Here is a 24,663-nt window from a genome sequence, read left to right as displayed (position 1 = left end):
GGGTAAAGACAGCCACAGACTCAAAGTAAAGAGGTGAAAAAAAGACATGCCATGAAAACAGAAGACAAAAATAAGCAGGAGTCACCATGCTTATATTAGATAAAACAGACTGTAAAATAGCAGCAATGAAAACAAAAAAGACAAAGGTCATTATACAGTGAAAGGGATTTGATTCAACAAGAAGATGTAACTATTCTAAATATATATGCACCCAATACTGGAGCACTCAGATTCATAAAACAAATACTACGAGACCTAAGAAAAGAGACAGACAGCAATACAACAATAGTGTGGAATTTCAGCATCCCATTCATAGCACTAGACAGATCATCAACCAAGAATCTCTGGACTTGAACTGGACTCTAGACCAAATGGACCTAACAGATATTTACAGATTATTTAAAGCAATGAATATAAATTTTTGAGACATTCTCCAAAATAGACCATATGCTTAGCCATAAACCAAGTCTCAAAAAACTCAAAAGAAATCAAAGTCCTTTCAAGTATCTTCTCAGACTACAGTGGAATAAAATTAGAAATCAATACCAAGAGAAACTCTCAAACCTGTACAAACACATAGAAACCAAACAACTTGCTCCTGAAGAATTTTTAGGTAAGTGACAAAATTAAGGCAGAAGTCAAAAAAAGCTTGAAATGAATGAAAATAGAGATACAACATACCAAACCCTTTAGGATACAGCAAAAACAATGCTAAGAGGAAAGTTTATTGTGTTAAACACCCCTATCAAAAAGATAGAAAGATCTCAAATTAACTACCTAAAATCACATTTCAACAACTAGAAAAATAAGAACAAACCAAACCCAAAGCTGGAAAGATTAGAGCAGAACTAAAATATATAGAGACCAAAAAATAAGGGACAAAGGATCAATGAAATAAAATATTGGTTCTTTGAAAAGATAAACAAAATTGGTAGCTCAATAGCTAGATTAACCAAGAAAAAAAGAGAGAAGATTCAAATAAGCACAATTAGAAATAATAAAGGTGGCATAACACCTGATACCACAGAAATATAAAAGATCATCAGAGTATACTACAAGCATCCTCATGTGTACACACCAGAAAACCTAGAGGGCATGAATAAACTCCTGGAAGCATACAGTCTCCCAAGACTGAACCAGGAAAAAAAAACCTTTAATAGACCAATAACAAGTAAAGAAATTAACATCATAGTAAGAAATCTTCCAACAACAACAAAAAATCCACTAGACAGAATCACAGCCAAATTTTTCTGACATACAAAAGTGAGTTGGTACCAATCCTACTGAAACTATTCCAAAAGATCAAGCAGGAGGGAATCCCCTACCTTATTCTTTGATGCCAGTCTTAATCTGCTATCAAAATTAGACAAGGGCACAATGAAAAAAACCCATAGACAAATATTCCTCATGAATACAGATGCAAAAATCCTGCATAAAATACTAGCAAACAAAATCCAACACCACATTAAAAAGATAATATACCATGATGAAGTGAAATTTATCCTAGGAATGCAAGGATGGTTCAACATATGCAAAACAATAAATGAATTCACCACAGCATAAACAAAATTTAAAACAAAAACCATATGATTATCTCAATAAATGCAGAAAATGTATTTGATAGAATCTAACCTCCATTCAGGATAAAAACAACCATAAAAAATGTAGGCATTGAAGAAACGTATCTCAAAATAACAAAAGCCATATATGACAAACCCACAGCCAGCATCGTACTGAATGGGCTGCAGTTCAATTTGGGCCTGAATATCACTCCACCCCAGTGCCATAGATCTCATAGAATTATTGTTAGAATTAAATTATGCACAATTATATATTAAACATATCATATATTATATGCGTATATTATCTAAATTAATTTTCCTAATACTCACAACAATTTTTACTTTAATACAACATATAAGAAAATTGGAGCACCTACAGATTAAGTAACTTGCTCAAGGTCGTACAACTAGTAACAGACAAAGCCAAAATTTGAAACAAGCAGTTTGCTTCCATAACTCATGCTGTTAATCATAGTACATTATGGCCTCTCAATAAATGCAGAAAACTTTTATAAAAGTTCAACTCCATTCAGTGTTTCAATATGACTTGTATTTTAAATAAACTAGAAATACAGGACAATTTATTTGCTGACTACACATAGATAATTTCTACCAAAAAAAAGCATATGAAATGGTGAAATAGTAGATGACTTCCTTTAAAATCATGAGAAACAATGCACAATATTAGCACTTCTGTTCAAATTAAGTTGAAGACTAGCATTGCAGTAACATCAAAGTTAAATAAGTAAATGTGTAAGTAATATTATAAGAATCATGAATAAAATATCCAAAGTGTCATTATGTGTATATTTTTTGGAAAAATCACAACAGTATCTTTAGACAAATTTCAAAACTAATATAAATTCAGAAATTGATGAAAAAATAAATATATAAAATCTACTTGTTCCACATCTAGTCATAACAGGGTAATCAGAAGTAGGCTTATTCTTCTGCCATGAGTATTTGAAAAACTGCACAAAATAAATAAAATGCTTGTTTGTAGACATTGAGAAACATGCAGTGCAGGACTATGAACTACCGCCCCCCATCCCTGACACACACAATATTGCAGTCCCTTTTAGCCTGAAGACGCATTTTCAACCACAGTGAAGGGTAGTGGTCCCAAGCAGAGATCACTGGACTTGCTGAGTAGATGAGATAATATATTTCAGTTCAGAGAGGCTGTGATGGCTGGCAAATGTGGGGCAAATTTCTGGAGAGAAAGGAGCTACACAGAAAACAAACTCTAGAAATCCTCACAGGTACCTCCTTGCGTCTTTCCTGACATCAAGCTGCACATGCATAAGGAAATATTCCATGAGTTCAGAAAAATGAACTACTAAGGAACTCAAGTCTACCCTAACAAAATTTGGTAACAACTCTCAAAAGGATAAAACTAACCAAAATGTAACTCCCTACCAAAAATCTTTAAAGGAGAAAAGAGTCAGGCAATCGACAACCAAAAAGTCAGAATGTCTGATAGTAAATCAATATTTATTAAACAAAGGTAGAAAAAGAGAAATATGATCCATACTCATGGGAGGGAGAAAAGTCAGTCAATAGAAACAGAAGCAGAAGAGGCAGATGTGTTAGAATTTACAAACGAGTTTTAAATGACTATTACAAAATGTTTACCTGTCAAAGATTGTAAAGAAAAATATGAACTTAATAAGGAGATAAATGAAAGACGTAAAAAAGTACCATGTAAAACTTCTAGAAAAAAAAAATGCAAAATCTGGAAAGAAAAATTTACCAGATGGGATTAAGACTAGACACTGAAAAAGAAAAGATCAATGGATTTGAAGATACAGCATGATAAACTATCCATATGAAATAGAAAAAATATTAGCAGGGTCAGTGATGTGTGGAAAAATATTAAGCAAATAAACATGCATGTAATTGGATCGCTATAGAGATAAAAAAGAAAAACAGGGCAGAAGAAGTATTTCACAGAAAGATAGCCAAAATATTGCCAGTTTTACGAAAACTATAAAGACACAGATACAAATTTCTCAACAAAAATTCAAGCAGGGTAAACGGTAAACAAAAATAAAAGCACACTGAGGAACATTACAATCAAATTTGCTGAAAATCATTGATAAAGAGAAAAACTCGAGAGCATCTGGAGAAAGACACATTGCTACAGAGAAACAAGATCAGGATGAATTAAGAATTGTTTAGACACAGTGCAAGCCAGAAGCAATGGAATACAATTTCAAAGTGCTGAAAGAAAATAACAGTAAAATTTGATTTCCATATCGTATAAAAGTATCTTTCAAAATCAGGGATTTTTCAGACAAACAAAAGCAGGAAGAATGTATTGTCTATACACCTGCAGCATAAGGAAGGTTTTTAGGCAAAATAAAATTATACTAGATGCAAATTTGAATCTACATAAAGAAATGAAGAATGCTAGAAATGGGAAATATGTGGGTAAATACAAAAGATAACTTTCTCAGTTTTTTGGCTTTTTAAAACATTGTTAATGAATTAAAGCAAAAATGAAAATATTTTGTATTGTATATAGAATTCACGAAAACAATGGCACAAAAGTTGAGAAAGGAAAATGGTAGTGCATAATTGAATCATTCATATATTATGTGTGAGCTCTACATTACTTTTTCCAGTCGAGTGCAATAAAAACCTACATTCACACGAAAGCTTGAGTGTGAACATTTATTATGTCTTTATTTGTAATAGACAAAAGCTAGAACAAACTCAAATATTCTCCAACTGGGGAGTGATAAAAAATGAAAATGAAATGTTATGAATAATAAATTATGATAATTTTATTAAAGTTTTAATAAGGGACGAGTTAGGAATAATAAGTTCTATGAAGTCAAATTTATCCCTTTTTTTCTTCTATAGTTTTTGTTTTTGACCTGGTTAAAAATGACCTGCTACATCAAGGCCATAGTTATCTTCGTTTTCTTCTTTAAGCTTAGTAGCTTTAACATTTACATTGAGGAACAATCTAGAATGAATGCAGCGTATACTGCAAGGTAGACCCCAGGTTTTTTCTTTTATCTGATGTGAGTATCCATCCTGTTGTTCCAACACATCCCTATTGAAAAAGTATTCTTTTTCCCATTAGATTTTTTTGGTCCATTATCAAAAAACATTTGATTATCTATCTATCTATCTATTTATCTATCTGTACATGTACATACACATGCATACAGAATCTACTTCAAGATTCTTTAGGCTTGACAGTCATGATAACTCTCAGTAAACTAGGAAACTAGGAATATGAATATATTGATCTATTTATCTTTATTTTTATCAATAGCAGACTATATTGATTACTGTAGACCTATACTAAGTTTTGATATCTGAAAGGATAAATACTATAATTTTTTCAACTGTTTCCAAGGTTGTGTTGGTTGTTCTGAATCCATTGTATATCAAAATACATTTTCAATTGGCTTGGTAATTTCTAGAACAAAATCTGCTGTTACTTTGTTATTACAATGTATCAATAGACCAATATGAAAATAATTAATATTGTGACAATATTGAGTTTTCCAATCCATGACCATGGCATAACTCACCCTTTATTGGGGTCTTTTAAAATTTTTCTTAGCAATATTTTAATGTTTTCAGGGTAGAGATCTTGTATATATTGTGTAAATTTTATTCATAAGTAATTGGTGATTTTGTATCTCTTTAAAAGCTATGTATTTTAATTTTATTTTGTAATTTTTGTACTATTCTATAGACATGCAAATGGCTTTTACATTGACAATGTATTCTACCACATGACTGAATTTAGATATTAAATCTCTGAGTCTTTTTGCAGATTCTTTTTGATTTTCAAGATAGAAGATTATGTCTCTGAATTAAGACATTTTTGCATTTTTCATTGTTCTTGTCTTTTATTTCCTTTTCTTTTCTTGTTCTACTAACTTCCAGGATAATGTTGAATGGAAATGGTTAGAATGCATATTTTTGCCCCAGTCCTAGTCTCAGGGAGAAAGCCTTAAGTGTCTCACCATTATATATGATATTCAATGAAAATTTTACTTAGAAGCCCTCTATCAACTTGAGCGTGTTTCCCTCTATTACTACTTTATTGAAAGTTATTATGAATAGGTATTGAATATTATTAATTTCTTCTCATATATTGAGATAGTGTTTTTGTTTAATCTGTTAATGCATTGAATTGATTTCCATGTATACAACTAAACTTGCATTCCTAGGATAAATTTCATTATTCATGGTATACTATTGTTTATATATTTTAAAATTTTTACTTGAAAATATTTGGTTAACAAGTCTTGTGCCTACGTAGCTATGTTCATAGAGAATATAGTTTACAGTATTTTTGTAACATCTTTGCCTGGTTTTTATATTAAGATTATAGTGACCTCATAAAATAAGATTGGAACTATTTCCTCCTCTTCTATTTTAAATAAATTGGTGTAGAATTGGTATGATTCTTTCCTTAAATACCTGATAACAGCCTTTGAATTCATCGGTTTTCTCTATTATCTTTGTCATGGCTTTTTGTAAATATTATTCCCTTTATTTCACTAATTTGGGGCTTGAGTAGACCTTATTTTACTAGCTTCTCAAACAGGAAGATGAGATTGTTGATTATGGAACTTTGTTCTTTTCTACTAGAATCATTTAAAGCTGTACTGATACCTTTGATGATTTCTTTATTTAGATCCCTCCCCCAAATTTTTTATATTTAACTCAATATTATTATAGTCAGAGAATATAGCTCTAATATTTCTAATAGTACAAATTCATAGATACATGCTTTATGGCTTAAGATATCATTTATCTTAGTAATGTAATTCCAGCACCTTGGGAGGCTGAGGCAGGAGACTTGAGCCCAGGAGTTTGACACCAGCCTGGGCAACAGAGCAAGACCCTATCTCAAAATAACATAAAATAAAAACATAAAACATTTAAATTTAATTTTTAAAAAAGATATGATTTATCTTGGTGAATATTTTATATGTTTTTATTACTTTACTGTTGTTAGTATAGTATTTTGTAAATACCAGTTAGATTAAATATTAGTAAGTGTAGACTGCAATTATATTTGGGTTACAGTGTTACCCAAATCTTCCATATCCAGATTTTGTGTACTTGTTCTACCCTGAAAGGTACATGTTACATTTTCCAACTATGATGATGCATTTTAGTGACTAATGAGTAGTTTAGATTTCTCTTTAGTTACATAATTTTGTTTCATTCGTTTAAGATCTTCATTTTTAAGTGCATTTGAGTTTTGGTTAATTGACATTTATTACAATAAGTATCCTATGTAACAATGTTATTCCTTTTCTATATGAAGACAATTTTGTTGGCTATTAGTAGTGCCACAGATGATAGCCTTTAGAGATATAAAATATATATGTAATTTTTAAAAAAATGTTCTTTACATTTACTGACCTTGGTACATTTTTTGATACTCTATTTCTGTGTGTAAACCAAATTTCTTTCCAATATCATTTCCATTCAGTCTATAACATTTAGCATTTCTCGAGGGAAAAATATGTTTAAGATTATTGCTTTCAGGGTTTTTTTATCCATGAGACATATCTTTATATCATTTTGAAATATATTTTACTGGACATTGGATTTTGTGTTGACAATTTTTTTTCAGCGCTTTAAATATGTCCCATTGCTTTCTTATTTCCATTATTTCTGATAGAAATCAGCAGTTATCCTTAGTGTTGTCCTTTTGTACATAATATTTCTTACTTCTCTAACAGCTTTCATAATTTTTTTTATCTCTGGTTTTTAAATTTTAAATTTGGTGTCTCTCACAGGTTTTTTCTTCTTTATATTTAGCCTGCTTGTCATTATCTGAGTTCCTTAGTCAGTTTCCTTTTTTTCAGTGGATTTTGGGAAAATTTCCTATCATCCCTCAAAAATTACTCCCATCTCATTCTCTTCTTTCTTTAGGGCTCCAATTCCACATTTGATAGACATTTCATATTGAAGCTCAGATCTTGAATTCTCTGTTCCTTTTTAATATTTTTTTCCTTTTGTGTTTAGTTTTGATTATTCCATTACTCTACCTACATTACTGATTGTTCTGTTTAATCTGTTTGCTGATAAGGCCATCAAAAAACCATTATTCATTTCTGACACAATTTTTATTTTTAACATTCCTAATTTTTTATTAGTTTTCTATCTCTGCTGAAAATTCACAGCTGTTCAATCCTATTACCCACTTTTTCTATGGAGATCCTTTAACATATTAACCAAAGTTATTTTAAAATCCCTGTCTGAAAACTGTAACATCTAGGCCATCATTGCATCTGGATGTATTGACTAACTTACACCTTTGTGAACCACTACAGTTTCTTGCTTTTTTATTTCTTTTTTAACTTGTTGATTAAATACCAGGTGCTGTATAATTTCAGCCAAAAAATAAATGTTTTCTTCTTAGCTGTGTCCCTGTCTTTCTCTTCCACCTGCTAAATCAAGATTAGCCTAAAGTTGCATCCTTACATATTTCTTACATATTTTTTGCTCAGCCAAAATGTTTCTCTCCACATCAGGAACTAAAACCTAAATGGAGTTGTAAACAGACTGTAGCCTACTCTTGGGCCAATCACAGAGTTTTGGCCAATCAAAGGTGGCCAACTGTTCCAACTGTGTTCAAATAAGGCAAACGCCAAGCTATAACCAATCAAGATGTGTCTGTACCTCACTTTTGTTTTCTGTATGTCACTTTCTTTTTTTCTGTCCATAAATCTTCTTCCACCATGTGTCTGCATTGGAGTCTCTGAGTCTACTCTGGTTTGGGAAGCTGCCTGATTTTTTAATCATTCTTTGCTCAGTTAAACTCTTAAATTTAATTCAGCTGAATTTTTTCTTTTAATATACACATGCTCTGAAAAAAATCAAAGTCATGAGTCCAGTTCACCTCAGATGGCTTGTCACCATTTGGATTTTAGTTCATTAGGTTATACAGCTATCTCAGTAACTCGATGGGCTCACAAAACTATGATTTTTGGGTTATCTGGCCTGCTTTCCTTGTTGGAGTGAGAGTAAAAATCTCTTGTGAACTTTCATATTCAAGTGGGAGCAGAAGCCCCCATTCTGCCTTTAAATATAACAGTGGCAATGACCATTGCAAGCAGTTGTGAGGTGCAACAGTGCCGATGATCCAATTTCAGGAACATCCATGCAACACTAGGCTTTTAGGGTCAGCACAATGAAAAGCAGCAGTGGCAGCAGAAGAGGTCTCCAGCAGCCTCCCTGGCAAATGCTCACACCGGGGCTCTGTATTCAACCAGTGTGCCCACTTCTTCTTTCAGCCAGAGGAGTGTTAGCTGCTTCCCCTCATTCCTATTCTCCACATTATAATACCTTCCCCCTGATTGGAGACTCTCTATTACAATATTTGGCCCATATTGTTGTCTCAACATGTAATTCTGAGATTGGTTATGTGGGTTGACACTACTTGAAAATGACAATAACCTCATTGCCTGAGTAAAAGGAGATCTTGCTTGTTGGGGACATGCACTGACAAAATTATCATCTCATATTTTTGCTGCTGTTGTTGTTGTTGTCGTCGTCATCATTGTTGTTGTTGTTAGAGACAGGATCTTAGTTTGTTGCCCAGGCTGGAGTGCAATGGCATGATCATAGCTCAGTGCAGCCTCAAACCCCTGAGCTCAAGCAAACTTCCCACCTTAGCTTCCCAAGTAGCTAGGATTACAGGCGTGCACACCACACTTGGGTTGCTCGCTCTTTCTTTCTTTCTTTCTTTCTCTCTCTCTCTTTCCTTCCTTCCTTCCTTCTCTTTTCTCTTTTTTCCTTTCTTCCTTTCTCTTTCTTTCCTTTCTTCTTTTTCTTTTTCTTTCTTTCTCTTTCTTTCTTTTTCTTTCTTTCCTTCCTTCCCTCTCTCTCCTTCCCTCCCTCCCACCCTTTCTTTTTCTTTCTTTCTTTTTCTTTTTCTCCCTTTTTTCCCTTTCTTCCTCTTTCTTTCTTTCTTTCTTTCTTTTTTTCTTTCTTTCTTTCTCTTTCTTCTTTCTTTCTTGTTTTTTTAGAGAATGTTTCCTGCTATGCTGCCAAGGCTTGTATCCAACTCCTGGGCTCAAGTTATCCTCCTCTCTTATCTTCCCAAAGCACTGGGATTACAGGTGTAAGCCACCATACCCAGACAAAATTCTCATTAAATCATCACCTATGGTTATCTGGGATGGAAGCATAATGATGGCCTAATAAAAGTTGCTACTTTGGGCCGTGATGGTAGGAATAATGAATATACGACTGTGGATATAGAGTTTCAGTTTTGCCAGATGAAAATGATTTGGAGATTGAATGCACAATGTGAATGTACCTAACACCAATGAACTGTACACTAAAATATGTTATACTAAAAGCATGCAAATTTTTATGTTAAGATTATTTTACCACAATTTAAAAAAACCTGTGGAGTATGCTAGCTGATTCCAACTACTCTATTGACCAACAGAAAGAAAATAAAAATCTCAGAGCTTTAAACTTTCAGAGTGTCAATCTGAAATAATTTAAAGATTCAGAATCTTAATTTGAATAAGTTTATTCAAGAGGAAAGCTGGGAATGGCCACTGGGGAAACACAGACTCCAGGGACATGATGTCAGTGCTCTGAAGTTAAAAGTTAAGGTCTTGCTTATATTGGCATAAAACAAAGAAATTTAGCATCATCATAACATTTTATATACAAAGCTAGTTGATGAGTTAAAACAATATTGCACTTTGTTCTCTTTATCTTAATGCCTGTTTTCTTTTCCTTTCCAATTTAAAAGAGCATATTTAATACTGCATCTTAAACAATGTGATAATCATGAAGTATCTGTATGGGAAAGGTAAGAAGGAAGTTAATCTATAACCGTCTATAATAAAGACCAACAGTTAGGAGGGAAGGGGTTTTCCCTGGCCCCTCTAGTCATTTACAATGTCTTACAAAACAATGTAGGAAAAGAAAAAATCTAATCTAATCAGAGAAACAAAGGTTATATCTACCTAGGTTAGAGCTCCTGTCATGTCACTCAGGTTCCATAACCACACTTACCTTACAGGTAAGGCTGAAAATATTTTAGGGTTCCAACAACTTCGATTTTTAATTACTTATTTTCACAAGATCAAGGTAAGATCAAAGAATAAGGAAATTTATCTGAGAAGACTAAATGTCTTATCATCAGGGCTTACATTGCTTGAAATCATGCCCAGACGTTAATATTGAAAGCTGCACAATTGTATTATTTTAAGTGCCAGTATATCCCAGTTTCTTATCTAAAAACTAGAGTATTGACTGTGTGAGAATGGAATATGAGCATTTGGATACACTTGAATGAATCTGAGAACCTTGCAAGTCCTCACCTTCCCCTAAGATTACCCTGCCCCTGTTGGGGGAGAGAGTTATCTAACTTAGTCTAAAGGGAATAGTGAGAGCTTCCAGAAAAGTGGAGACCAAGTGGTGTCATTTATCTGCCAGAAACAAGAGGGTGTCATTTATCATAATGGGCATTGGGGCAGGTACAACGATCAGAAGAAGACTTTGACCCAGGGATCCTTGACAGTGCAAAATCACTCCTGGCATGACCCAATGATGACACAGATGGTCACTTTACTGAACTAGTTCTTGATCTATGTCATCAGAAAAGCTGTAGGGCTGGGGAACCAAAACCTGACTTGAGTACAACATGAAGAGTTGCAGTCTCTTGCACACTGTAAACCAATAATAAAATTCTTAGTCCCCCAACCAAATGAAAATGAATCCCTCCTCTTGGTCAAGGGCATTCTAAAGTAAACTGAAACATGAGTTCAGGCCATGATGAAAATGTGTGGCTGGACATGCCTCATTATACCTTTCTCCTTTTGGAATTCAGGCATGGCTGATCAGTGTTAACATTAAAACAGAGACCTTAAGACTGACAAAGCAGATGGTATGTAGTAATAAGATACCAACATGACAAATAATAAGCCCCAAATATATTTCTTTGACATATTTTGAAATGTCCCTGCAAAGTTGTCTGTTGTGGGAAAAGTCAACATTTTGTAGAGAATCTCCCTCCTTTACCAGGCCTTTTTTTCTGATCCAGGAGAGAATTAACTAAATGTCTGGCACCTTGTTAAGTCTGATAAATAAAACATTTACAATCTATTCTCTCTGAAGCCTGCTACCTGGAAGCTTCATCTACATAATAAGAAAGTTGGTCTCCAACACCCCTTATCTTAACCCAGGGACCCCCTTCTATTGGTTCCAGGTCTTTATATAAATTTTCAATCAACTGACAATCAGACAATCTTTGAATCCAACTATGACCAGGAAGCTTTGATTTGCCCCACCTTTCTGGACCAAAAAAAAATGTGCATCTTACTGATAAAGGAGTTAAGAAGAAATTACTTAGGTAGAAATCCTCAGTAAGGTTTTCCTTTTAATGAAAAGCAGCCCCAAATCTTTTTCCTTTCTAACAAAGAGCTCCCTGGATCCCCAACTTGTCTATCGTAATTTCCTCCTTTCCTGTCTGCATCACAATATCTCCGATCCTCTCTGTGTCGGGATGTTTTACAGTTCGGGGACGTTACCTTGTTTGGCAAGATCAGAGAATGTTGTAGTAACCAGAGATCTAGATTAAGGGAAGGCATCTTGGTGATTTTCTAGGAACTGAGGGTACCCAAACCCCCAACACAGTGAATGTCACTCTCTGCCCTTGGTCTGCAGAGCGCAAGGCATTTCCAGGTCTCTCTCTGCCCTTGGTCTAAGAGCATATGGCATGCCAAGGTCACTCTGCCCTTGCTCTGGAGAGCGCATTGCATTTTGAGGTCAACAGCGCCACCTAGTGGACTAGCGATCCTCTCCATGAGGGACATTGTTGGTCCATTACCAAAACACCTAGCTTCCTAATTCTCTGCCCTTTTTGCACCTCTCTGCTAGAAACCAGGCTTCATGCTGCTTCTCTGAATGGGAAAATTCTGCCTTCAGCAATTAGGAGTAAAATACACTCCGAAGACAAATTTTAGTCTTGACATTGTAACATCAGCAGGAAAATGGTTACTTCATCCCAATATTCTTTTAGAGTACATATTCTGGCTTCAGTTAGAATGGTACTTAATAAAATAAGTGCATTCTATATCAGGAAGTTAAACAGAACCATTATCTAAGGGTAAATGCTTTAACACGAGCCATAATAGCAGGATATACAGTTCAATCTAGCATGCCCCCTCCATTAAAGGGACCTTGTCAACTATTAATGTAGTTTTTTTGAGATCCATTTTTCAGGGAGCCACACAGGTCACACAAGTCCAGAAAGTCAATGGGAAATTACAGGCAGAGGACTAGGGTCACATGGGTGAGCTTGACTAATCCCAATTGCTTAGTTCCTCCGGTACCATGACTGGGAGTCATGCCTGGTGCCTGGACCCAGGAACTATGGAAGGAAAACAGCAGTGGGGATGCCCCCACTGTCTTCCCCTCTGCCCTGGATGGCACCAAAAGGAAAGAGACTAAAGGGATGACTTTTTTCCACTTCTCTTTCTAGAGGGGTAAGAGATCATCTTCAGCTTGCACCCCTCTGGGGGGAATTCTGAAGCATAAGGACTCCTTTGACCCTGAAACTTTAAAGAAAACATGGCTCATTTGCTTTGGCACAAGGGCATAGCCTCCTTACTAGAACTTTGCAGGCATTACAAAATCAACCCACCTCTTTTCGTAGTCATATCAGCAGCCTAAAGAGAACGATTCTCCAAAATTAGAGAAGCAACTTCCAGGGGAACCATCAGAGGATCCCCCTTATTTGGGGCTCCCTCAAGTTTCCTTCTCGTTACAGGATCTTAGGCAAATAAAGGGAGACTTAGGCTTATTTTCTTATGACCCTGATAGGTACATAGAAGCTTTCCAAAATTTAAACAGGTGTTTGGCCTCTCATGAAGAGATGTTATGCTGCTTCTAAGCTAAACCCTAACAGCCGGTGAAAAACAGGCAGTTCCGCAGGCTGCAGAGAATTTCAGAGATGACGAATATGACTCCCATAATAGGCAAAAAGGGAAAAGAGAAAATAGAGAAGGTGAAGAAATAGGGGAAATACCATTGCCGATAGGAAGCAAAGTAGTACCTCTTGAGAACTCTAATTGGAACCCAGACTTTTCTATGGTATTTTTCCCTCTTCATGGTTTAAAATGGCTTCTGTCTTCTTTTATAAGGTTCTTCCAACCTGGAAAAAGTTAATTTTCCAAACCTTAAAATGCTTGACTTAGAGTTGAGTTGGGGGAAGGAAACCCAGAAGCCTGACATGCCGGCAAAATGGTAAAAATTTCTTACCAGTCAGGCCTTCATCTTCTCTCCCTGTGGAATCTGGTAAAAGGGATAACAAGGATCTATTAAGTTTTAGCTAATTCTCTATTAAGTTTTAATTAACGAAAAAGGATTTGTGAGGTTGGTCTTAAGCTGTAGCCAATCTGCTGTGCATTGTGTGACTTTCTGTATAGTTCTGTCAAAAGAAAGGGCACCATACGTTAGGATGCAGAGTCAGGACCCCATACGCCTGCTATTCAAACCAGCCCAACAAAATGGTCAGTAACAGACTTGGCTACAGGCCTCCACCTTGTTTCATGTCCTTGGGAATATGACCTGTAGCCATTGTTTTAGTCTCTGCCGTTTTAAAATGGTGGCTGTTTTTTGTGCTAAATCAGTTCCTGGGTGAGGACCACAAAAGTCAAATAAGCCAGTTTATCAATCTGAGTGGGGCCAGCTAATCCATCAAAGGCAGAGTTTACAAAATATCTTAAGCACTGATCTTGAGAGCAGTTAAGAGAGGGTTAAAATCTTGTAGCCTCCAGCTACATGAATCCCAAGCCATGGTTTCTCATCTTGTGACTAGTTTCTTGGACTGATCCCCAGGGAAGAGGGAAGTATGTCTTAGGATGGGGCTGTTATCTCCTTTGCTTTTTAATACAAACTTAAACCAGGCTCCTCCCAAAGTTGATCTGGTCTATGCCTGGGGATGGGAAAGGACAGCTTGGGGGCTGGAAACAAGATGAAGTTGGTTGAGTCTGATCTCTTTCACTGTCTCAGTCACGGTTTTGCAACGAGTTTCAAAAGCTGCTTATCACTCCTCTGAAAATACCTCATAAACTTGAGGTTAAATCATAACCTAATGAAGGGTTGTTGGTTTCACCGGTGAAGTTACTTTTTGTGATGTTTAAAAGCCAAAAATCTTAACTGCTTGGCATGGCTAACTTTGAGTATCAAAGGATTAAAAAAGGATTTTCCTAAAGAGTGTTTAGTGTAACTAAAAGTGGATATGCAAGTTATGAGTATATTTTTTAAAGGCCTTTATGCTTTTCTCTTCTTGGATCTTATTTTTCCGGAAAAAGATTTTTTTCTTTTTAGTTGACAGAATTATTTTTCTCCATTTTTTTTGTCCTGCCACTCTTAAGAGAGTGCCCTAAGATAACCCGTGGTAATCTGAGACTCCTCGGGAAAAAGAGAAGAGGGCCACAGGCCCCATTTTGGGAAAAGAAAACCCTCTGTTTTCCTTATAAAACTCCAGTAATTAAAAGCAGATAATTCCCTCTCAAAATCAAAGGTTCTTTTATGTTTTGCATTGTGTTAGCTGACAATTTTGAGTTTTGGGGGGTATCAAATTATTTCACATTATGAGATAACTTTGGTATGTAATAACTAGGTAGGAAATATACTTAAAGGGATGGCTAATAGTAGTTATAAAGGGATGCCTAACTCTTTTCCATTTGAATCAGAGAATCATACTCTTGGTCACCTGAAAGATATGGTAACAATCCCTCCCCACTGAGAGATGAGACTCCCATGGGGCATGGGTTGATTACAAAATAAGCTGAATAGCTTTGGGTTGCCTTGCAATGAAATGCATAGTAGAAGCACTTCACTGTCTTCTGCCATAGTATCTCCCTTCTTTTGGGGATCCAAGATCCAGTATAAAATGACTCCTTTAATTTTGGAGATCTCCCATTGCCTTTACCTGTGTCTGCTTATTAGGCCCTAAAAATGCATGCTTTCCTGGCATGTTCCTCCAAGGGCTCCACCCTGAAGCCAGTAATCCAATTAATAAACTGATAAATGAAAAATCTTAAAAGTGCTGAATCTACTGTCTGTGTCACTATATATGGTGTTGTGTGTAATGTCTCTAAAAACAGCTCTAATTTATTGGCTTAAAGAAAAATAAGCACTTTAATCAAATATTTTTTAGTTCATGTGACTTTAATCTTTAAGAAATAAAAATTGTCTTAAGGATTATTGGTATAATGCAAGTTTCCTCAAAATGCAAATAGGTGGTCTAAATCATACAACTTAGATACTAGGTTTGCTAAATTTTTCAAGGTTGTATCCTGCCTGCTTTACAAACAGGTAAGGCCTAGGACATGTAGAGTTAGAAGCTGGGAAGAGTCAGACCTTAGTACTTCTATCTAGGTCCTAGGCTCCACACCGGGTACATAATTAAAATCACTTACCAAACAGGTTTTTCACCAAAAGTGAAAGTTGCTAAGAGTTAACAGTGCAACATGTACATGAGATCACTAAACAGTTTTACCTGAAAGACGTATAAATACAATAAAATGTGTTTTTTTAGTAAAAGATTATAAGAAAGCAAGGAAATGTAAATTTTGCTTAGAGATGAGGGATTATCTTAAATTCGATAAGATCAAGTTAGAGGTTTAAGCAAGCAATAGAAAAATTGTAAAAATTAATCTTGAAAAAATGTGCAAACATTAACTGAATTCAAAAGGGAATTACACAGTCTTTCCATAAAATTGAACATTGAAATAAAAGCACAGCAAGGTTGTCATAAGAAGCTAATCTGCCCTTTAGCTAAAGGGTCTATAAAGGATTTTTAAACACTTCACCTCATCGTCAAATTGGTTAAGATTAGATGGAATTTTCTATGAGGTTTCATCAAAAGGTGGTCTATCATTAATAAACTTATGCAAGGTTAAAATTTGGCTTTGAACAGGATTTTCATGTAACAGTAAAGGCTAGTGAAATATTTTTGCCTTTTGAGTCATCATTTTGGCAAAATAAATAATTTACAGCAATCTGGAATTCTATCTCATAACATTAAAGTGTTTTAAACCTCTAACATTTAACAGGAGTCCCCAAATCAAACTTCCTTCAAGTTTCAAAATTGTCTTTCCTGGTGCCTGACTTTCTGGATGGTTCAGAGGGCCCCTGAAACATGTAGAGAACATGTAAACAGGATTACTTGACATGCTTAGTTATATGAGATTGCCAAAATAATGTCCAATCTTCTTTAAGTTATATTTTGGCAAATTTTTTAATATATGTTCCAAAATTGTATGAGACTTATAAATTTCTAATGTCTAAGTATATGCTATTGATAACAATTAAGATTAAAGTTATTGTAAAACACAGAGATAACTAAACTTCCTTGTCAATCATGTTTTTAACTGTAACTACCCTGCAAATTTTGTCATTCACAGACAATTGTCTTGCTTCTTTCCTTCTCAAAAGATGGTTTATAATAAAGCTATAGGATTTTAACAGGTGTTCTCACATGTAGGTCTTTAATAGCTTTGAAGATTGTAACATTGGAATAGAGGGAAAAAATATGGAACTTATGAAGAACTGAAATATTCATGAATATCAAGCAAAACAAGAGGAGTTAACTAAATGGACCGCACTCAGAAAGGTAAAGAAACCTTTTTGACTTTTGCTTGGAACATTGCTGATTCTTGTTTTGTTTTTCCGAGTCAAGAAAGCTTATTTTGAACTATTTATGGCCTTTAATAATTGGGTAAGATACATTCCTGTGAACAAAATTTGGAGTATATTTGTTTCTCTCTGCCTGGTTCCTCTAGAATTTGAAAACTATCTATGAGTACTCTTAACTTATGGCAATATAGTTGTTTGCATCAGTGCAATAATAATCCATTTTTCTTTTGCAACAGAACATAATTGGAAAAACTGGTTATTTTATCAAGCCTTTTACTGGAAGGGTATACTTCCCTTTAAGGAATCAATCTCAACTTGCAGAACTGATAAAAGCCCCATGGGGAGAACTGGCCTGATACCCTTGCCTATACAGATCTTGTACAAGGTTCCTGACTTGTAGTCAGTAAAGAATGTCCCTTTCTAACATGTCCAGGAGTTCCAAGTTTATCTTGTGACCTTAAGAGGAGAGGATCACCCAACTCACAGGTATCTGAGGATACAAACCCATGGCTGGGCTCAGCTCTAAAAGGTCTTATCTAAGATTCTTTGTGGAACAGCATTCCATCAAAGCCAATCCAAAAGGCCTAAGTAGAAATAGTTATTCTTCCTGTAGTTTATGGAAATAATCAGGCCACCACTAAAGTTCATTCATAATTTGTTTTTATCAAAAATGAGGACTGGAGAGAGAAATTATGCTCCAAAGCTAATCACACATTTGTCATTAAATCCCAGTCTCATTAATTGTTTTTAAGCTTTTTGCCTACATTTTAGACTAACCTTGCTTATTCCTGTGATTCAAGTGGTGATCTCTTGCAGCTTTGAAAAAAACAAAAAGAGTTGGTTAATTTAAAAATCTGAATCAATATGCTAGTTCTGGGCAACCATCCTGCAAATTCTGCCAGGTAATGAAAGTGAGTAGGGTGCCCATTACCCTGAGATTTGTCCTTTTGGAAAAATAAAACCAAGGAACTTCATAGACCCCTAAAGGGAAACTCTCTATCTTGGCAAATGGAATTTTAGATGGAAATAATGTACTACATCACCTTGCAGAAATTGCTGTAGTCACTCTCCTATTTGTAGTACAGATATACACAGTAGCACCTTCTAACTGAAATACTGGACAGAGAGTTTCCATTGCTGTAGTATTTTGCTTATTATCCTTATACCAGGGATAATAGTAACCCACAAAAAGGAAGCATGAAAAATTCACTGTCACTGAGACTGCTAGAATTTCTTATTGGGTTTGGTAATATATCACACCCTGGCCATACAAAGAAGGCTATAAAGGAGAAAGATTTTATATAACAAAGGATCTCATATAGTAAATACTTATCCTAAAGAGAATAGTTGGTTGTTTAAAAGACGGATGTTTAGAACAAGTCGGAATATTTAAGCGTGGTGTAGACTATGGTTCATGGAAGTCATGAAAGCATTATAAGGATGGTAAATACTTGTGCTAAAAAGAATAGTTGGTTGTTTAAAAACAAGGATGTTTAGGACATGTCAGAAAGTTTAAGCATGTCTTAGATGGTATGTGAAAATCATGAAGAGATTAATAATTGCAGGAAAGATTTAGCCAAGGTTAACACTAAAGTTACTCTAGCCACCCAAATCCAATGCCACTTATCCTAAAAGGAATGTTACTTTTATATTAACATTTCAGCAACATCTGGTGGTGGCAAACCAGTGTTACAACCCATCAGAATGACTGATAGCAATCAAACTCCAAATGATGCTGCAGACAGAACCACTCATGGACATGCCTTTCTTCTGAGGACCCTAGATCAACCCCGGGAGGAGCCCTAGCTGTAGTTCCCACACAACACTCCTTTTCAGCAGGAAGTAGCCAGAAAGAGTCATCATCCAACATCCCCTAACAGCAGTTAGGGTTACCACTCCAGAGGAAGGGAATGATATAGGAGTTAAGAATAAGTTATAGGTAAGGCACAGTGGCTCATGTCTGTAATCCCAGCACTTTGGAAGGTTGAGGTGGGCAGATCACAAGGTCAGGAGTTCGAGACCAGCCTGACCAACATGGTGAAACCCCATCTCTACTAAAAATACAAAAATTAGCCAGGCGTGGTGGTGCACACCTGAAATCCCAGCTACTCAGGGGGCTGAGGAAGGAGAATCGCTTGAACCTGGGAGTTGGAGGTTGCAGTGAGCTGAGATCATGCCACTACACTCCAGCCTGGATGACAGAGTGAGACTCCATCTCAGAAAAAGAAGAAGTTACCTAGACAGATAATGAAGGTACAGAAGTCCTCCATAAGGTTTTTCTTTTAATGTAAAGCAGCCCCTAATTATTTTCCTTTCTAACAAAGAGCAACCTGTAAAATTGAGCTGCAGACATAGAGGCTGGCAGTTATGCCAATCATATTCAAAATGGCGGCCCCATCTTTCCTTCTCTGCCAGCCATGTGCACAGCAAGAAACAGACAAGATAGCTCCATCCAAGGGGAAAATCCATTTACATAATAAGATTAGGGTGGGGTGACCAGCTTTCCCCACGTGCTATTTAAATCTCACTCCTGATTAAACCAATCTGGGAGCCCTATGTAAATCAGACACTACCTCTTCAAGCTGACTGTAAAATCCAGTGCATCCACCACCAACTGGTCTTTCCTCTCAGGAGTCCTCTCTCTCTCACTACAGAAAGAGCAGTTTGCCTTTCTCTTTCTTTTGCCTATTAAACCTCCACGTCTAAGCTCCTGTGTGTGCCCATGTCCTAAATTTTCCTGGCATGAGATGACGACCCTTGGGTATTTACCCCAGACAATGTAGGTGCTCCATTACATGTATTGATTGATGTCTTAAGTCTCCTTAAAATGTAAAAAAATTCGAGCTGTAGCACAACCAACTTGGGCACACGTTCTCAGAATCTCCTAGAGCTGTTTCATGGGCCATGATCACTCACGTTTGGCTCAAAATAAATCTCTTCAAATATTATAGTTTGTTTTTGTCCAGAACACATCACAGGCCTGACATATCTTAAATAAAGATGATTCCAGCTTCACGTACGAAAAATCTTACTACACTACTATAAATATCCCTCATATATTTTCATCCATGCTGTTTCCAATTACCATGGTGAAATCACCTGCAAAAAGGGAAAAGAAAATAACTAGACATCTAGACATCCTGATACAAGCTCTAAGGTAATGCTCGGTCCCTGTGATGGTTAATATTAAGCGCTGACTTGATTGGATTGAAGAACGCAAAATAGTGTTTCTGGGTGTATCTGGGTGTTTACAGGTGTTGCCAGAAGAGATTAACATTTGAGTCTGTGGACTGGGAGAGGAAGACCACCCTCAGGAAGACCCACCCACAGTGCGGGTGGGCACTATCTAATCGGCTGCCAATGTGGCTACAAAAAGCAGACAGAAGAAGGTAGAACTAGCTGACTTGCTGAGTCTTCTAGCCTTCATCTTTCTCCCATGCTGGACACTTCCTGCCCTCAAATATCAGACTTCAAGTTCTTCAGCTTTTGGACTCTTGGACTTACACCATTTGTTTGCCAGGGGTTCCTGGGCCTTCAGCCACAGATTGAAAGCTGCACTGTCGGCTTCCCTACTTTTGAGGTTTGGGACTCAGACTGGCTTCCTTGCTCCGCAGCTGATAGACAGCCTACCTGGAACTTCACCTTGAGATCGTGTGAGTCAATCAATTCTCCTTAACACACTCTCTTTCATAGATAAATCTAACCATCTACCCTATTAGTTCTGTCCCTTTAGAGAACACTGACTAATACAGTGCCCAAGACAGTTAGTGGAAACCCAAATGTCAGTATGTCTCACTGGTCAGTGTGAGGGTTTAAGGAAGTCAGAAATGAGAGGTCAGATCCAAGTCCATCTCTCTCTCTCTCAGTGACATTAATGGGTGGGTGATGGACCCACTGTGATTATATGACCAACTCTTAGAACAGAGTTAAAAAAAAGCTCCAAGAATTCCCATATGGGTTCCCTTATTTGTTGGATGAAGATTATCATAGTATAAAGAACAATGTAGAAGCCCCAGGAAATAACCCCACAAACCAAAAGAGTAACGCCAAAGCAATACCACATCCATGGGGATTTACAAGTATTAGTGTCACAGTGATATACTTGATAGTGAAAGAGGTTGTGATTTGTGTCACATCACCCTTTAGTTCACCAGTTAGATTTTCTTTTTTTCCAGAAAGTGATAAAATTTTGGGTAATCTTTGTGAGTTATTGTAAACTTCATTGGTGATGACTCCAACTGCAGCTATTTCCCGACCTGGGATATTTTTCCTTGCTCAAATCAATACAACTGAGAGTCCCTATATGTTACTGTTTAGTATAAAGTTTTTTTCTCTAAACCAACTAGTTATGTCTAGAAACCTTAATTTGCTTTCAGCTGGCAAGAGCAGTAGTATGCTTTCACTATCTTAACTGAGAGCTGTGTCATCTCCTGTGTTTTGTCATAATCTAATCTGCAGGAAATTGATTGTCTTGATACATCACAGAGTATCACACCAGTTCCCCGCATTAGGAATTTATGCTGATTGAACCTGGTGAGCAGGAAGAAGCTATAGCAATATACCAGGTGCCTTAGTAAAACCAATGTGAACCCAAGACATTGTAGCAGATCCTGAAAATATCATTCAAGTGCACATGCAGGCAACGCATCCTTCCATGGCACCTCCCTTGCTCATTCCTGCCTTCTCTCATACCTGAGAGAAGCTCCACATGCCAGTTGGTAAAGGAAGAGGAGACTCGTTCTGCTGCTGGAGCATTATGGCCCTGCGATGCATGGCACTGAAAGACAGAAGTTATGGGAAATCTACCAGATAGAAACACCTGACGATAACACATCAGATTGTCATCTTTGCCTGGACTGAAAGATGTCCAGAATTAATGTCTTGGTCAGTGTAGGCTGCTATAAGAAAAATAGCATAGACTGGGAGGCTTATAAACAACAAACATTTATTTCTCACAGTTCTGGAGTCTGGGAAGACCAGGATGAAGATATCAAAAGATTTGTTGTCTGGTGAGGGCCACTTCCTGTCTCTTGCTGTGTTCTCACATGGCAGAAAGAGGGCCATAGTGCTCTCTGGCACCTCTTTCGAAAGGGCAATAATCTCACTGGTGAGGATTCTACCCTCATGAGCTCATCACCTCCCAAAGGCCCTACCTCCTAATACCATCACCTTTGGGGTGAGGATTTTACCATAGGGACTATGGGAGCACAAACATTCATAATGAATATAACATTTTGGCCAAGTAGACAGAAATGGGAAAGATGGAAAATGGGTGACCAGAAATTCTGGGAAAACACCTCTAGGTGGACCCCCTTAGAATGGGGGTAGCGTGTGAAGATCTTTGTGTGGACATTCTCCATAAGAGTGCCTCTGAAGAGAAGGCTCTCAGAAATCAGGTGGAGGAAGTGAATATCTGTGAATCTCACTCATTTCCTTATCCACCCTGGTATTTTCTGAGCTTTATGTAAAAAGAAAAAAAAATGGCCATGGTAGCAGGAAAAGAAGCTATTCAGGGCCTTCTATGGAGAAGTCCTTGGGGACTTCTCCTCCGCAAGGTGTATCTGGTTAGAGACGCCACCTGTTGCCAAACCTGAAAGAGCAAAGACCCTCTGAGACCCCCAGTATGGCATCATTGCTGGGAGGAGCAGCCAGCCACCTGTGGCAAGTTGACTATGTTTGAATCCTTCCATTCCAATATTTTGCCTTACCAGAGCACAGATGCTTTGAATGCTTAGAATGGGGTTCTGTCCCAATAAACCTATCCCATGTTGAAAATATCCTAAGTCAAAATGTCAAAAAGCATATCAAAAATGCTTTAATATGCCTAGCCTACTGAACAGCATAGCTTAGCCTTGCCTGCCTTAAACATGCTCACAACACTTACATTAGCCACAGTTGGGCACACTCGTATAACACAAAACCTGTTTTGTAATGAAGTGCTGACTATCTCACGTAACTCATTGAATATTCTATCGAAAAAGAAAAACAGAAGAGTTGTATGGGTACTCAAAGTGCAGTTTCTACCAAATGTGTATCACTTTCGCACCATTATGAAGTCAAAAAATCCTAAACTGAACCATCGTAAACTGGGGACCATCTGTACGCATGTAATCTAGATGTGAATGCGCCTTCCCTGCCCATGGTTCTTCTGCCAGCACCACCATCTCAGGCCTGCAGAGTGCTATGGTCACAGGCAAGGTTTTCCACAGTACACTACTTCTACAAAGAACATTTTTTTTTTCCAGCAAAGTAGTGCTACAGTAGGCTCACACCGATGTAATTCACTGACTTTGCCACATCCAGAAGCTGCCTGCCTCATAGAAGTTTGAAACAGCCTATGAAAGACTCATGTAATGAACCAGCTGGAGACAACGTCATGGAAGTCTGAAATGTACTAAAAAAGTGATACAGTTCTTTCAACCAGCAACTCATATCTGGTGCTGTATTAATTTCCATTGCAGCATTGTGAATTACTACAAACTTGGCAAAAGAAAACAACACTTATTTATTATCTTGGTTTCTGTGGGTGATAATTCTGGGCATGACTTAACTGAATCTTCTGCTTAGAGTTGCAAAGGGCTGTAGGCACAGTATGGGCTGGGGCTGAGGGCTCATCTGAAACTTGGGGTTCTCACTGTCCCAAGCTCACTTGGTTTGTTGGTAGTATTCACTTCTTTGCATCAGTAGAACTCAAGGTTACTTGTTTCTTCCAGGCCAGCAGGAGATAGCATCTCTGCCTTACAGACCCTCTAATAACGGCTCACCTGCTAAGGCCAGGCCCACCCACAGGCTTTTGATTTACTCAAAATCTTTGATTAGGGACCTTAATTATGTTAAAGTCCCTTCACCTTTGGCATACAATGTGACCTAACTGTGAATGTGACATCTACCATATTCACAGGCCCCACTCTGCTCTCAGTTGGTGGGGCAAAGGCCGGTAGCAGCCATCTTAGAATTCTGGCTAACACAAGTGTTGTCTCTAAACCACCTAGAATACAGGATCTGGAGGGTTTAGAAGTTCCAGTTCCCTAGGGAGAAATGTAATGCTGATTTAGGTTGAGAATGGATGTATCATAGCATTCTGGGAGCCCACAAAGGAAGAAGTAACTGACAATTGGTAATGGAATTAAACCAGTAGATTGCTTTTGAGATGGTGCTGGTTGTCTCACATTTGGTGCAGCATTGCCACCTCTGACCGAAATTGCTGCTCTCCGACCCCATCTCTAAGCATTTGCTTCTCTAACTTTCTCATAAGAAAAATAGTAGCCCTGATGTAGCAAAACAGTTCCCTTTTCTTGGTTCTTCACTACAAGGAATATCATGTCATATTTAAAAGGGTCACATGTTCCAGATTATCTCAAAAACAATGAGCTCTACCTAAAAGAGTGAGTTGGGGAGGAAATTGGGCAAAGCAAGTATTGTAGGTCTTTGGAAA

The 24,663-nt window shown here is 36.9% G+C and overlaps 1 long non-coding RNA gene across 1 annotated transcript in view; it reads left to right on the top strand.

The window, feature by feature from the left end:
- Positions 1 to 24,280, top strand: part of LOC123573077 (uncharacterized) — a 128,718-nt gene extending 104,438 nt beyond the window's left edge. Inside the window, exons 3-4 of the long non-coding RNA XR_010586166.2 lie at positions 17,077 to 17,205; positions 20,483 to 24,280. This is a non-coding gene — a long non-coding RNA (uncharacterized lncRNA). The remainder of the gene's footprint in view (positions 1 to 17,076; positions 17,206 to 20,482) is intronic.
- The last annotated feature ends 383 nt before the right edge of the window (positions 24,281 to 24,663 follow it).

Source organism: Macaca fascicularis, chromosome 4 (assembly GCF_037993035.2).
Source record: "Macaca fascicularis isolate 582-1 chromosome 4, T2T-MFA8v1.1".
Classification (NCBI taxonomy): domain Eukaryota; kingdom Metazoa; phylum Chordata; class Mammalia; order Primates; family Cercopithecidae; genus Macaca; species Macaca fascicularis.
The sequence above is the reverse complement of the archived record's forward strand: the minus strand, read 5'-3'. Positions and strand labels throughout refer to the sequence as shown.